Source organism: Borostomias antarcticus (genome assembly GCF_949987555.1).
Source record: "Borostomias antarcticus genome assembly, chromosome: 18".
Classification (NCBI taxonomy): domain Eukaryota; kingdom Metazoa; phylum Chordata; class Actinopteri; order Stomiiformes; family Stomiidae; genus Borostomias; species Borostomias antarcticus.
Genome location: NC_140251.1, coordinates 4,953,338 through 4,970,837, shown reverse-complemented (window position 1 = coordinate 4,970,837; position 17,500 = coordinate 4,953,338). Strand labels below are relative to the sequence as shown.

At 44.3% G+C, this 17,500-nt stretch overlaps 1 protein-coding gene across 1 annotated transcript in view; it reads left to right on the top strand.

The window, feature by feature from the left end:
* shank3a (SH3 and multiple ankyrin repeat domains 3a) overlaps positions 1–17,500 on the top strand; it is a gene marked incomplete at both ends in the record, with an annotated part of 197,232 nt that overhangs the window by 139,028 nt on the left and 40,704 nt on the right. The gene's annotated exons all lie outside the window — the stretch shown is intronic.

Below are 17,500 nucleotides of genomic sequence, written 5' to 3'. Positions count from 1 at the left end.
CACATACACACACATACACACATAAACACACTCACAAACACACACATACAACACACATACCTACTGTATGCACACACCCACTCACACAAATGCACACACACATGCAAAACACACACACGACCTACATACACACACACACACCTTGTCCATGGTGATGAATTCTCCAGTGACGTTAAAGGTGCTGTCCATGGTACTGACTTATCCAGTGAAGTTAACGGTGCTGTCCATGGTACTGAATTCTCCAGTGAAGTTGAGGGTGCTGTCCATGGTGCTGAATTCTCCAGTGACGTTAAAGGTGCTGTCCATGGTACTGACTTATCCAGTGAAGTTAACGGCGCTGTCCATGGTACTGACTTATCCAGTGAAGTTAACGGCGCTGTCCATGGGACTGAATTCTCCAGTGACGTTAAAGGTGCTGTCCATGGTACTGAATTCTCCAGTGACGTTAAAGGTGCTGTCCATGGTACTGAATTCTCCAGTGACGTTAAAGGTGCTGTCCATGGTACTGAATTCTCCAGTGACGTTAACGGTGCTGTCCATGGTACTGAATTCTCCAAGTTGAGGGCGCTGTCCATGGAACTGATGCAGCCCCTGCAGCATTATATGTTCCAGATTTATACACATTGCGATTCTGGAAAAAAACAGAGGGGACGCTTGAAAATATTTTTAATGTAGGACCTAAAAATAATACACACTTATAAATGTATATAAAACGCACACATTTCATAATATCATGGGCTGTGCCCATACAGTTTTCAGTGGCTTTTATTTTTCTCGCATTCCTCCAGTGCTGCACTGTTGTCAATGCTGTTTTCTATTGCCTCCATCTCCCTCATCTGAACAATTTCCACTGAGTGACCCATGCCTGCTGATCTGAATCTGGTCATTAAGTTTTGGGGGATTTTCCAAATTCCACCGAGCAGCCTCTCTGATTCAGTATTTCCCCGACACACAGCACAGTGCTCCCCTCCACCTAAGACCGCTGTTGTGCTGAATTCCGACTCCCCGGCAAGACTCCCTTCGCATGAACACAGAAATCAGATTGCGAGGTCGGAAATAACCACTGGCCAAATATAACAGCAACTATTCTGAAATGTTCCGTTTTTACATCAGTTGTAGATAAGAAGTGGGTTTATACAGTCTGTCTGTGGTTAGAGGAGTGGAGCAAAGAGAAGTAAAGACTGTCTAGGCCTTCCTTCCCTTACTGCTTTCTAGGGTCGGCTACCATCCTAAAATGTGAGGGGGATAAATAATATAGAATACATGAATGTAAATTATTATGTATTATATCTCCTAGCTTATTACCGTAGATCTCATAGCATAGACAGGCTATAGTTGCCCATCACTAGTGCCATTCTGGGGTTCGCATTGCAATGTCTTAATGTAAAATATATTGCTTTTTTGTAAAAAAGTTGCTCCTCTTGTGGTTGGTCTTTGCTGAGTGGTAGAAACTGTATAAACACTGCTTTTGGGGAACATGCAAAGGGGAGCCGGATTCTGCCAGAATGTTTAAAGTCCAGGTTATGTTTAAAGTCCAGGTTCTGTTTAAGCACTTTCAGCATGTTGATCGATTTTGAAGGAATTGCGCCATCTGGGGGTGGTTTTTAGAAATCCATGTACTGTATTTAATTCAGTACTAGAATGACCGTAGTCGAGCAGAAGGAGGGATGGAACGTAATGATCAGAGAGAGGGATGAATGAATGGCAGAGACATGGAAACCCCCATCCCCCCAGAAAATCATACCCTAGACTTACGTAAGGCTGATGTAACAGTTACTGAATGTACTGCACACACACACATACACACACACACACACACACACACACACACACACACATACACATGCAAGCACGCACACACACCCCCACACACACACACACACACACACACACACACACACACACGCACATACACACACAAACGTGTATAAACACTACACTACACTATTTGGAGGCACCTTTAGCACCATGATAAATCTACCATCTGTGTGGGAGTGACTGTAGAATGGAGGCCATTAGAAGACAGGGAGACAGAGCCTGAGTCAGTGGTGAAGGACGTCTCCGCGCTTCCTTATAAACACTTAGTTAACAGCTGGCGAGTTGTTGGCGAGTTGTTGGCAGAATACAGGTTTTATGAGCTTCTAACATCCCACCATGGCTGTGTTAACGACGTGCAACAATAAAACCTGCAAAGTACCGCAAGCAATGCTGCATCTGGACACGGGCGTGTGTGTGTGTGTGTGTGTGTGTGTGTGCATATGTGTCTGTCTGTGTGTGCATGTGTATTTGTGTGTGTGTGTGTGTGTGTGTGTGTGTGTGTGTGTGTGTGTGTGTGTGTGTGTGTGTGTGTGTGTGAGAGAGAGAGTGGTTTGTGGTAGGGGCCAGCTTCTTGATCAACGTCTGCTCTCGGAGGTATACAGCCTGTTTGTCATCTCTCTCTTCATCCCTCTCTCTTGGCCTGGAGGGGGGTTGGGGAGGGGCATCTTTTTTAGGGGTGGGGGGGTCTAAATACCTCATTTAAATGCATTGTCGGAAAAGATAGGAGGAGGCGGCAGACAGAGAGATAGAGGGAGACGGATGGGGACGACACACTAAAGGACAGGCTAGCAGAAATGGCAGTGTGTGTGTGTTTGTGTGTGTGTGTGTGTGTGTGTGTGTGTGTCTGTGTGTGTGTGTGTGTGTGTGTGTGTGTGTGTGTGTGTGTGTGTGTGTGTGTTGCTGAGATGGGGCTGATATTGAAACAGTGCTCCTCTTTCTCATGAATCCTGAACAACTCAAAAACCTCAGATAACCATTTCCCCCGACACAAAACGTATCCTCCCATCTCCCTCCCCCCTCCATCCCCTCCCTCCCTCCTCTTCCCTACCTCCCTCCGTCCCTCTCTACTTCCCTCCCTCCTCCTCCTCCCTCCTCCTCCATCCCTCCCTCCCTCTCTCCTTCCCTCCCTCCCTCGCTCCTCCTCCCTCCCTCTCTCCTTCCCTCCCTCCCTCCTCATCCCTTCTCCTCCCTCCCTCCCTCCCTCTCTCCTTCCCTCCCTCCCTCCCTCCCTCTCTCCTTACCTTAACACACAGTTAGGGAAATATGTCGGAGTAAGACAGACCTGACTACAATTAACTAACCCAAACAATACTGAACTCTGCCGTGCATACTGTATGTATGTGTGTGTGTGTGTGTGTATGTGTTCAGGCAGCTGTACTGACATTGGCCGGGTTTCCCGATAAAGAACCTTCTTAAGGAGTTAAGACTCCAAAGAACTCCAAAGAAGAGGTCGCTAAGACAGACTCTTAAGAAGAGAGTGTTTCCCGAACGTCTTCTTTGAGTTCTTCTTAAGGTCCATCTTAGCGCCGCGCTTAAGAAGCTCCTTTACAGGAGCTGTCCACCACCTCGGTACTGAAAACAAAACAATCGATGCCAGGCTAATCGATTGTTCCACGTAATTGACTGCTCCCAAATGAAATGTTGATGTAACAAGTGGCGTCCTACTTACCTCAATCAATAAAATCATGCTAAAAGTGAACCGAACGCGATTATAATACTAATTGCGAACTGAATCCACACATCTCCCATTGCCCTGCTGTTCTGCCTACCTATTCTATGTAGGATAACGTTATGTCCCATTCATTTGCAATGTGCTTGTAATGTGCTAAACAAATTAAATAGCATTGGTTGCATTGCCCATTACAAATATGAAACACCAGCGACAGGCCTACAGTAGTTCCCCCACTAAAGTGTCATTACGCACGCAGAAGAATGTCTGAAAACATCAACTGACGCAACTAATGTCCAATAATTTGGATAAAAATCTGAAAAATAAGTCTATGAAAACATATAATGAAATATAACATTACATGATGCCGTGACCCCAACAAACATAATGGGGAAAATAGATATGCAAAGAGAGCAGGAGTTGAAGCCATGCCCACTAATATGAACAGCTCACCTACTGTATGAACGGGACAATGAGACCCTGTGACAGGTAGGCTAGAAATAATAGGCCACAAAAGACACATTCAAGATGGCACAACAAACTGCATGTAGCCTATAAACAACAAAAATGGCCCAACTGATAAGAGTATGAATACATCAAATCAAATCTAACTTTATTTGTATAGCACTTTCCATACACAGAGGAACACAATGCACACAGAGCAATGGGAGGGTGGGCATAGGTCCCACCCCTACATATTCCAGAGGGAAGCAAAAAAACAGTTTTACCCGGGGGCCAGAAAAGTGAGCTGTAAAAATTCTTCCCTGACCTCCCTCAATGAGACGATCAAGCAAGCTCCTAGAAAATGTTTGTCTATTGGCTAAGAACATATACAGAGCAGTAAACATGGGCTAGATACTTCATAAGAGAGACATGACTAACAGGAGAGTACACAAATAGTTACAGAGACGTTGCTTACATGGTAGGCCATTATGTGTTAGCTATCACTGTAGTCTCTAATATGATATTTTAGTGAATAATATAACAAAGCACAGTAAGCAGAACAGAATGCCGCAAGGCAGAGGTGGGGAAACAGAAAGCAGAGAGCCAAAGGTGTAGGGTTGGCTGGACAGGGACAGCTGACGACACAGAGTGGGAAGGAGCTAGTCACGAGGAGGCAGGGGGCCTTTCCAAGAGCCATAGGGGTGGACCTTTGGCCGAGGACAAGGTGTGGGGGGTGGCCTGCTACAGGGTGGCCTGCAGGAGACAGGGGGAGTCCACAGGACCTGTTTAGAGTATAAGAGGGAGAGACACTAGGGAGGAGGACAGGGTTAGTGTCTGTACTGGACATCCACAGCAGACACGGGGGTATCTATCAGACTTAGGGTGGTCTGCGGGTGACAGTGGGGCATCCACTGGACCTGGTTAGAAGGTAGGAGGGAGAGAGAGGCACTAGGGAGAGGGGAGGCAGAAAAGGGTTAGTAGCACTCATACAAGCAACACAGATATTAAAACAGAACATGCCAGTTGCAGGGCAACCAGCATCTGTATTCACATCTAAATACACACACAGTGCATAACAGGATATGCACCAATGTATACAAAGGATTCACAGGCAGGCTACATGGCCAACCCGTGGTGGCCTGCAACCCAATGCACCAATTCCCCGTTGCTTGTGTGTGTGTGATGACAAACAACAGGTCACAAGTGACAATCACATCTAATCACGCACAGCTATTGGTTGATGCAGACTATGGTGTATGATGATCTGGGGGTAGTTGCACACATTTGATGGGGATGAACTACTGTATCTCATACATGTATGTGTATGCAGATGTGGGATGGTTGCAGAATAATCATGGTCATGATTTTAAACTTTATGTATTTCAGACATGGACTGCAGCTCAAATTGCTTTATATATAAAGCCTGGTAAAGTAGGAGGCAGTAGGCCTTCATCAAATAGCAAGAAAAACTACAGAGCAGCATGAAAATTACAATTTAAGTGACCTTGGGTTCTGTGAAAGGTTCTATATAAATCCATATCATTCTTATTAGAAAAGGAATTCATTCTGATTAGAGGGAGTTATAGCCTACAGTAAAACATTTAAAACATATCTAACCATATTACATAGAGGAGAGATTTTCAAGTTTTCTCCAATTTTAAACACTAAATGGTGCATGAAGAAAGGAAAAAGGGGAAAACACAATAAGACGAACAGTGCGCATTGGATAAATATCTCCTTTGCCTGACACAGCTGGATCTGCGAGCGTTTGGAGTGTTAAGAGGAGTGTTAAGAACGCCCCAGACCCTTCTTACAAATCCTCCTTACGAAGATCGTCTTTGGCTAAGAAGCATTTCGGGAAACGCGTTTGCTTCTTTCGGGAGCCGTAAGAAGACTCAAAGAGCTTCTTAGCGCTAAGAAGTGTTTCGGGAAACGTGGCCATTCTCTCTCCATGTCTCTATACATCACCCCAGGGTCTTAGAACTGCCATTCTTCTTGATCTATCCTGCTCTCACCTCCCTCTCCTCTCCCTCCCTCCCTCCCTCCCTCCCTCCCTCCCTCCCTCCCTCCCTCCCTCCCTCCCTCCCTCCCTCCCTCCCTCCCTCCCTCCCCTCTCCCTCCCTCCCTCCCTCCCTCCCTCCCTTCCTTCCTCCCTCCCTCCCTCCCTCCCTCCCTCCCTCTCCTCTCCCTCCCTCCCTCCCTCCCTCACCCCTTTCCACCTCCTCTCCTCTCCTCCCCCTCTCGCCTCCTCCCTCCCCAGGTTCAGAGAGGGACAGACAAATTGAATTTTAGAGGAGGAGAGACAGGATTAAAGTGATAGAGAGAGAGAGAGGACAGAGGGAGGTAGAGGGTGTAGTTTAGGCCAGGGTCAAATGAATCTCTCAGTCAGTAACAGCCTGGGCCAACGGTCCATCCTCAGGTACGACACAGACGGGGGGCGGGGCCTGATGGAGAAAACCAGGGTGAAAAAGAAAAGGATATTGATTGAATTCGTCAAGGTTCCACTGAGCGATGCGGTAGTGAAATGCTGCTGGCTGTGTGTGTGTGTGTGTGTGTGTGTGTGTGTGTGTGTGTGTGTGTGTGTGTGTGTGTGTGTGTGTGTGTGTGTGTGTGGTGATGGGAAGAATGTTGGTGTTCTTCGTTGATACGTTGATATAGTTCATTCTTTGGTTCAACTGTGTGATTTAGAACTGACAAGAAATGTGTCTGTAGTGAAGCAGTTACGTGTCAAACGTATTCCATGTAGCACCATATGCTGACACGCACGCACACACACACACACACACACACACACACACACACACACAGATGCATGGTTCACAGGGTGGATTTACCGTGGTAATGGAGGGAGCAATGATGTGTTTCTGTGTGCTTCTCTCCCTGTTCTAATGACGCCAGGTCACTGCCACAGGCAACACATGCATTCTAGCACAATTACTGCTGCTGGTGCCACACACGCACGCACACACACACACACACACACACACACACACACCTACATGCATACACACACACGCACGCACACACACACATGCACGCTTATAAGAGTTAAGCAATGCTTGAGATCGTACAATGGTCTGGTACTTCTGGAATCTTTGGCAATTATTTCCTTACCGACGGCGCTGCGTCGTTGAATGACTCACCGTAGTCATCTATGAATCACCACGGGCCAGCCCACACCAGGCTATTATTAGCCTTCCCATTAAGAAGTTTGGGGCAGTCCCCCCCACGCCTCCCTCCCCTCCCGAAACGTTACTCTCCTGGAATGCTAATGTGAGAGGTGATGCAGCAACACAGAGATGGGGAGGGCAGCCAGAAGAGAGAGAGAGAGAGAGAGAGAGAGAGGGAGAGAGAGAGAGGGAGAGAGAGGGAGAGAGAGAGAGAGAGACCTCATTCAATACCCCACACCTCATTCAATATCATTTCATATCTAAGCAATACTCAAATCTACTGCTCCCAACACAATCATACAAACACGCGCGCTCACACACACACACACACACACACACACACACACACACACACACACACACACACACACACACACACACACACACACACACACACACACACACAGACAGGAAGTATAGCCAGTTGACAGGAGGTTGGCAGTAAATGCAATGACACTGACTGCCCCGAGGCTGCATCATGCATTTCTCTCCCTCTCCTCTCCTCTCCTCTCCTCTCCTCTCCTCTCCTCTCCTCTCCTCTCCTCTCCTCTCCTCTCCTCTCCTCTCCTCTCCTCTCCTCTCCTCTCCTCTCCTCTCTCTCTCACAGGCACACACACACACACACACACACATACTGTACACACACACACGCACACACACACACACACACACGCACACACACATACCATACTCATCCAATTGCAATTTTTTAGGTTTTGACCCTAGAGCAGGGAAATGATTGGATCACACACTAACATGATTCATACAGTATGAATTATTCTACTGTGTTAACAAGGTCTCTCTCTCTCTCTCTCTCTCTTTCTCTCTCTCCCTCTCTCTCTCCCTCTCGCTTCAATACTGTAATTTGGATCAACAAGCAGGCTCAGTTTATATTCGTCCCAGTGGTTCAACAACATAGTTTGGCCTCTAGGCTGTGCGACAGATTTTTTTGTCATGAATATCGATCAAGGTTTACAAATGTTGAGTGACCAACGCCCACCATCTAGATCCACAGTTTAATTTGAAAAGAAACCCAAAGTGGCGGTATCTCTCTGGATCGTATCTCTATAGTGGTATCTCTCTAGATAGGCTGAAACAGTCGAGCGTGAAGATGCCTTTCCCATTCTGGTAGCTCACATGGCCGTCAACAAAGATCAGCTCGCAGCCTCGCTGATGTGTGTAAGAATATGTTGCTCCAATAATTATTCTCTGACACAGAATATCGATCCTCTAGGTCAGTGGTGATTGTTCTTCGCCTGTGATAGCTGTTTATTGGTTATCTGTGCAGGGCTGAACGAATATGCAAATGCTGAAGCCGTAATGAGGTACATGCTCATGCACGCGCACGCACGCACGCACATACATACACGCACATACACACACACACATACACACACGCACATACACACACAGACACACACACACACACGCACACACACACGCACGCATTCCAGTCTTTATGGTACATATGAGTGCAGAGTCAGCAGATAGCATAGCCAACTAATCCATCTTATTAGAGAGGCAGAGTGAAGGAGTGAAAGAGAAAGAGAAAGAGAGAGAGTGAGTGAGTGAGTGAGGGAGGGAGGGAGGGAGGGAGGGAGGGAGGGAGGGAGGGAGGGAGGGAGGGAGGGAGGGAGGAGTGAGGGAGGGAGGGAGGGAGGGGTGAGTGAGTGAGTGAGTGAGTGAGTGAGTGAGTGAGTGAGTGAGTGAGTGAGGGAGGAAGGGAGGGAGGGAGGGAGGGGTGAGTGAGTGAGTGAGTGAGTGAGTGAGTGAGTGAGTGAGTGAGTGAGTGAGTGAGTGAGTGAGTGAGGGAGGGAGGGAGGGAGGGAGGGAGGGAGGGAGGGAGGGGTGAGTGAGTGAGTGAGTGAGTGAGTGAGTGAGTGAGTGAGTGAGTGAGTTTATCGTTCATTATCTGCCACACATGGCAGCAGCTCCTCTTCCTGGGTTAGAACATTTGCTGCATAAAGAAACAGCATACAGTATTAGCATCCATCCTAATAATATCTATACAACACATTCACTTACAAAAACAATATTAGACATTCACTTACAAAAACAATATTACACATTAACTTACAAAAACAATATTACACATGAAATTGCAAAAACAATATTACACATGAACTTACAAAAACAACATTATACATTAACTTTCAAAAACACATTATGCAAGTTGTATACTAACCTACATAAAACAACAACCCTAATCCCCCCCCCCCCCCCCCCCCCATTCAACCCGCTGCTCAGAACCACCCACAACCCCCACAAACGTTACACTGATAGCAATACTACTAACACAAATTCCTATCTTAGAATCTAGTACAAAATCCTAACATAATTTAAACTAATAAGATTTGGAACAGGATACCATAACAAACAAAAACCAACTACTTGGGAAATAACCAGCAGTTTGTTATTTTCACCAACAATTAATGAACATGTCTGAACTCGGCCCACTACTTGGGCTTACAGTTTTGCTGATTCAGTGTTATTGACTCGTGATTCAATTGGGGCCTTGCTCCCTTTAACCCTGAGAAACAACATTATCGCCGTACATGCCATATGTGCATACAGTACTGTGTGTTTGTGTGCGTGTGTGTTGTGTGTGTGTGTGTGTATGTGTGTGTGTGTGTTTTGTGCATGTGTGTGTGTACGTGCGTGCGTGCGTGCATGTAGGTGTGTGTGCGCGTACTGCTGAGTGATGGCCACTATCTTAACTTTTCATCAGAAGTCAGTCAGGTGTGCTAAGCCACAACACTGAGACACAAACAACACATACACGCACACACACGCACGCACAGACACACACACACACACCCCTCACCACAAACGACTGATCCATATCAAATCATAATAGATGGCAGTCCTATTTCAACAGTGAATCAAAGCTGAAGGAGGCCCACCGTCGAGCAAAGACAAATCACTTTTGACAAGGAGCACACTGGGTGATGGACCACAGACACACACACACACACACACCAGATTGGGTGACTGAACTCCTCTCCATAAACAGCCAAGTCCATTTCACAGTGTCATGGCTCCACACGCCATGGTGCTACTGCTGCAACAAAGATAGATAAACAGGTGTGTTGACCTGTGTTGAGGTAGATAAACAGGTGTGTTTACCTGGAGTGTTGAGGTAGATAAACAGGTGTGTTTACCTGGAGTGTTCAGGCCATGTGGTTGGTTAATATTCTATATAGGTTAATATCCTAGTGTTTCTAAATTTGCTTTCTCTGTTTTTATAATTTGTATTCTATTTTACACTATCTTTAATTTTTTATTATTTTACTTTGATTTGATTGCTTCTTTTCAATCTGGTCTCACTGTTTTTATGATTTATGTTTTTATCAATTTATTTTTATGGACTTTGTGCTACATGCATTTGTATGAATGGTGCTATTGACATTGACATGTATCTGTACACTGCAGGTGGGGACTTACTACATTAGCCTAATTACCTTATCTCTGTACAATCAAGGGTGTGACTTTTAGCCACACAAACGTGCATACAAATAAATACACACACACAATATGCAAACACACAGATACACACCCTCACATGGTTTGTCCTCTAAAAGGAGAGCAGGTTAAATAGTTGAGCTTATCAGACTTTTACCCCTTCCCCTGTGTGTGTGTGTGTGTGTGTGTGTGTGTGTGTGTGTGTGTGTGTGTGTGTGTGTGTGTGTGTGTGTGTGTGTGTGTGTGTGTGTGTGTTTGTGTGTGTGTGTGTGTGTGTTTGTGTGTGTGTGTGTGTGGAGCGTATGTAGATTTTGTGCAGTAGTTTCTCTTGTTGTCTAGTTCTGACTGAAGCATCCCAACTCTTCTCCTCTGAGCTCTAAGAGAGAGAGAGAGAGAGAGAGAGAGAGAGAGATGACGTATTCACAGGCGTTCTCTGCCTCAGCTACTTAGTCTACGCACAACTAGACTGTCTGGCTGCCTCTGTGTCCCCACACACACCAGTCAAGTTCTGGAACAAGATGGGAGGCAACTAAGAAGAAACCAAGACAGAGGACAAATCGATGTACAATAGCAGTTATCATACCTTTTTTATAGCGAGCACCGTGGAGAGAGACAGAGATCGGGGGAGTAGAGAGAGAGAGAGAGAGAGAGAGACAGAGAGAGAGAGAGAGAGAGAGAGAGAGAGAGAGAGAGAGAGAGAGAGAGAGAGAGAGGCTGACATTACAGTATATCCAGGAGGAATCATCTCCGTTCAGACCATGTCCATGATGGAGACAGACGGTTGAAGGTTGGGAGTGTGTCTATGGGAGGTTTGGAATGGGGCTATTCTGGCTAGCCGCCAGCCAGGCTCCCCGGACCTCTACCAGGGTCTGACTGCTACCATGGGTCCGAGTTGAGGATGAGAGAGAGGTGGCCAGCGGGATTGCCAGGCGGTTGGTCTCCATGCTGGAGCAGTAGGGTCAGCAGAGCCAGTTAGCCAGGGGCAGTGGAAGCTGTGAGGATCCAGGGGTAATTGGAGGGGTTAGATAGAGATGGACTGTTCTTTTGTGCTCTGCGACAGGTCAAGCAGTGTAGTAGCCATTGTCACAGTGGATAAACCCTTCTCCATATGTAATGGACGCTACCAGGGTAAGTCATTATCTAAGACTATCTCTAGTATCATGTCAGCACAGTTAGTTAGTTAGTTTAGTAGTTTAATTTATTTCCAGCTATCAAATGGACAAACAACATTTACAAAAAAATTGTTGGTCCCGTAGCTGAAAATGGGATAGGGAGAAGCCAAAGCTTATCAGGGCCCTGCCCCAGTAGACATGGGGGGGGTGGGGGTAGAAACTAATATGATTCATACTGTATCATATGATCCATCATAGCATTATCCGCAGTGATTCATCACCAGCATTTTTTTTTCATATCCTTGTTAATGGGGCTGATGTTCTGTATCTAATAAAACTATGCTGTATATGGGTCACTGACATATAGGTTTTCAAAGTAGCAAAAAATTTAAATTTAAATTGAACTAGAATTACACAAGAATAAAGCCAATAATTCATTTGTATTGTCATTCATATGAATGTACCCTCGTAAAATGTCATTCAATGTCAACAGTGTGTTTTTTCAAACATTTTAATTATGCCCATTTTTCAAATCATAAGTTTATATATCCCTGAGTAGACTGGCAGAAATATAACCACCCAGAAAAAATGGCATTGTTTTATTTTGAATACCACATTTTGGGTGTGTCATGGGTACAACTCAACATTTGTTTAAGTTTTTTTTGTACAAAAACGTTCTGCCTTACACTGAAAAAAGATTGACATATCACAACTGCCCACAAATTCCTTCAGCAATAACAATAATTAACCTATGAAATATTATTAGTTGCAGACATAGTCTCTTTCTTTTAAACAAATCAGATCATGTGCCTTGAGATAGCCTAACAGTTTAAAATGACAGTATTCAGTATTATAATATTCAGTATTCATACAGGGGTTTCAAGGTAGCTGTATTTGTCACTTTGAAAACATAGCTAACATCAGAAGACAGACTTAAAACTGTGATTACAATAGTAATGTAGCTACTGTAGCTATTACCAAGCTAATGTTAGCTTGCTAGCTACTGTAACTACAGCAGCTAGATTCAGCTAATGGTAGCTTGGTGATACAGTATATTGTAGATACAGTAGCTACATAAGTAATGTAACCACAGTTTTTAGATGTATTATGATGTTGATAGCTATGTACTATAGCTATGCTTGTGTACTGTTCTGAATGGACATATTGGCATTCAAGTGAAAATAATACCTTTCTTTTCTTCTGGCTAGCTAGTCTTTCCTCACTAAAAACTGGATCTTCATGTGCCGTGCAGCTCTCTGCTTATCAGACAATGATGGCTATCTAGCTACAGTACCATAGGCCTATAAAGATAATGTGCCTTGAAATATCATAAAATGCCAGAAACTGGTTTAAAATTACAGTATTATAGTATTCACACAAGTAAATATGAATTGTATGATTAAATGTTGTAAACTTGTTTAAATGTTGCATAACAAAGCTACTGTCATTCAGCATAATGGGTGACATTGTGGTATAACATGAAACTCTTGTGCTGAAGGGCTAAAGCATGATGCTGAAGGATGGATTACCTGCATAAACATATTTATCAGGCAGTTCCTTGGCCAACTACAGTATATAGGCAAGGCAAGTTTATTTGTATAGCACATTTCAGCAACAAGGCAATTCAAAGTGCTTTACATGAGACATTAAAAACATCAAGACAAAGTGCAACACATAAAAGGTCATATAAAAACAAAATGCAAAAAATGACATTTAAAACAAAATGCAGGGGAAATAAAATACAGGAATAAAAGTTACAGTGCAGTGTATGAATTAATAACTATTTGATTTAATAAAAAGCAGCGGCAAAAAGAAAAGTCTTCAGTCTTGATTTAAAAGAACTGAGAGTTGTAGCAGACCTGCAGTTTTCTGGAAGTTTGTTCCAGATATGTGGAGCATTAAAACTGAACGCTGCTTCTCCATGTTTTGTTTTAACTCTGGGGACAGAAAGCAGGCATGTGCCAGACAACCTGAGAGGTCTGGATGACTCATAACGTAGCAGCAGATCAGAAATATAATTTGGCCCTAAACCATTCAGTGCTTTATAAACCAACAGCCGTATTTTAAAGTAAATTATTTGACAGACAGGAAGCCAGTGTAAGAACCTCAGAACTGGAGTGATGTGATCCACTGTCTTGGTCTTAGTGAGGACTCGAGCAGCAGCATTCTGAATCAGCTGCAGCTGTCTGATCGATTTTTTAGAGAGACCTGTAAACACACTGTAAGATAAACGCATGGATGGAAGTTTTTCCAGATCCTGCTGAGACATAAATCCTTTAATCCTTGATATATTTTTCAGGTGATAGTAGGCTGACTTTGTAATTGCCTTAATGTGACTGTTGAAATTCAGGTCTGAGTCCATGACGGCACCGAGATTTATGCCTTCGTTTGTGGTTTTTAGCATTACTGATTGGAGCTGAGCTCATATAAAGTAATGACCTTGACCTATAGAGTATCCTTACCTTTCATATTTAATATGGCCTTTTGTAAAATATTAACATTAAAAGTATGCTTTCTGTGTTGTACTGAAGGTACAAAAAAATTGTTTTTTACATACTCACTTTTAATTCTTTACTTACTTTCTATTCTCTTACTTTCTATTCTATATATTAAAATAGCTTTACAAATTAACATTACCTTTGTTATACTGAATGACATTGATGAAGTGCAAAAGTCAGGTCAAAAGTTATAAAGTTTTAAAATGTTTTAGATACAGTAGGTTGCCCATTTTTCTATATATTGTTGCAAACACTAACACAATATATATATATATATATATATATATATATATATATATATATATATGTTACGGTCAATGTGAGAAAACGGGGAATGTGAGCTTTTCCCGGTTATTGCACACATTCCCCGACCTCGCGGGGAATGTAAGAGAAACATGTGCGTTTCTCACATCTCCCGGGTAATGTGCACATTCCCCGACCTTGCGGGAGATGTGAGAAATTGGTTAGTATTTCTCACATCTCCCGCAAGGTTGGGGATTGTGCACATTAACCGGGAAATGCTTACAATTCCCGACCTTGCGGTAAATCTAGCAAAGCGCAACCGTATGCAAAACTTCTGAGCTTCCGAGAGATTCTCTCAGCACCAATCAGATTCGATCCAGACTATTTTGCAAGAGCACCATCGCTGCGTCCGGGGCTGGCTCCACCCAAGACGACTGTGATTGATTTAAAGAAATACTGTGTTTTTTCCCCCCATATTGCAGAATGGTAATATGTCCAGCCAGACCTGTCTCCGGCGCTGGCACAGCGTAAGTGAAGTGTGGAGATAGGTCTGGCTATGCAAGACTACATGCCAGGTAATACACAGCTGCCTGTCAGGTAATGCACAGTTGCCTGCATTGGGATGAGAAGCATCTAGGATCTTGCCAGATCTGCACCGTTGCTGAGAACTCAGTTCTTCTAGCACTGCCATTACCCTGTAAAGCCCAAATATAGCATATATGCTAGATCGAGATCTGTTCCCCATTTCCCTGGAGAATAGGTGTCTATACTTGCAGTGTGATCAAAGCACCTCATACTGTACCTCTTTGACTATTCACCTGTTGGGTTTGTATTTGGAAATGCTCCTCCTCATTGTTCCTTCCTTTCATTCGTTCTTACTGTCTTTCACTGTCTCTTTCTAACACACACACACACACATACACACACACACACACACACACATACACACTAGGGATGAGACGGTATGGATTTTTGCATTACGGTATGGTACGGTACGGTATCTAGTTACACGGTACGGTTAACGATATTTCACGGTATACGGCATTTCACCTCCCCAACACACATAAAAAAACAAGTATTTTACTTTGAAGGAACTACAGTGCAACACATGATGGAAAATACACACTATTGTAATTAATCTCAGTTTATTAATAGCAAGCTTATATTAAATTACAAAATTAACTCTTGCAAGCAACTTGAAATGTGATGTTTCAGCAGCGTATTATTGTGTAATACCGTAAACGTAACACCGTAAACACAGGGAATGTCACGGTTCTAATACCGTTATACCGCGGTTCACGGTTTTACGGTATACCGTCTCATCCCTAATACACACACACACACACACACACACACATACAGACAACACTCTCTCGCTCTTGTCTCTCACTCCCTCTCACTCTTGTTTGTGGTGAACTCAGTCTACACCCACAGAGAGAGACGGTGGGAGATTCACCCCTTCGCTCCGTCCCTCCCTCCCTCCCTCCCTCCCTCCCCTCCCTCCCTCCTTCTTCCAACTCTGTCATCTCTCTCTCTCTCTCTCTTTCTCTTCCTCTCTCCCTCCACCCCCGCTCTCTCCAGCATCTCTTACTATGGTGATAGATGAAGCTCATTATTAAACTGTTATCCTGCCTTCCTCTGGTATTCCATAGAGAGATCATGTTTCATTTCAAGTTGTATGTACTGATCGCTTTTGTTTAATACCGTTTATGTTGAATATCGTCCAGAAAAGATCAGATCAGAGAAGTTACTGTCAAAGTACAGTACAGTTGTGTTCCGACTCCTCATGCTCACAGTCACAAACACACACGCACGCACACACACAATACACACACATACACACACACACACACACACAATAGACACACGCACACACACACACACACACAACACACGCACACACAATAGACACACGCACACACACACACACACACAACACACACACACACACACACATACACAATATACACACGCACACACACAACACACGCGCACAAAGCCTGCTGAAGATTAAATGGATAGAGAACCTCCTTTTGTACTTTTCTTTTGTCCCGTCTCTTCTGTGTCTGTGTGTCCTTTCTTTCCCCCTAACGTCCTCTCCATCTCCCCGCTCTGCTCAAACCCTCTCTAATCTCATCCTCTTATCAACTGCATTCCTCCTATTCCAAGGGACATTCATCTTATTCTAAACTGAATGGTGGAGAGACCAAAGGTTGGTTGAGTGTGTGTGTGTGTGTATGTGTGTGCGTGCGTGCGTGTGTGTGTGTGTGTATGTGTGTGTGTGTGTGTGTGTGTGTGTGTGCGTGCAGGCTTGTGTCTATTCTGTGAGGATAATCCTCAACCTCTCTCTCTCTCTGAAGAAGTGGGTCACTCTGGTCTGGCCAATCTTGTGTGTTTAAATCACTGAAAGATTTCCAAATTGGGTGAGAGGAGAGAGGGAGGGAGGGAGTGAGTGACTGACTGACTCATTATCATTCTCCAATGCGATAACTAACTCATTACAGGAAGCCCGTCTCATTGGAGTGTAGTGAGGCAGACAGAGAGGGCAGAAACTGCTTTCACACCATTCTGCCCTACTGAACCCTACTGAGTGTACTACCCTGCTGTCTAGAGCCCTACTGAGTGTACTTCCCTGCTGTCTAGAACCCTACTGAGTGTTAGGGGTTTCACAATTTCGATTCAAAATCGAGAATCGATCGAAATGGGCATTCAATTTCGATAATCGAAATCAAAAACAGGCCCGCAATTCGATTCTCTTCTTTCCCCCCCCCCAACTTTCCTCCACTCGCCCCGCCCCCATCCCTGTGCGCTGGCCAGAGGCCACAGATCAATGGCCCAAGACATTAGGCTACTTTTTGTTTTCAAGACAACACCATGGCCACTGCCAGAGATGTGTCTGACGAAGAGCGCATTGTGTTGCCTCTGGGTATGAAATGCGCTATACAAATAAAGCTTTGATTGATTGATTGATTGAAGAGCTGCTAAGTCCTCCTATTTCGCACAAGTCTGCAGTGTGGAAATATGTTCCCTTCCCGGTGAGTTACAACGACGACAACGAACGAGTCGTTGACAAAAAAAACTACG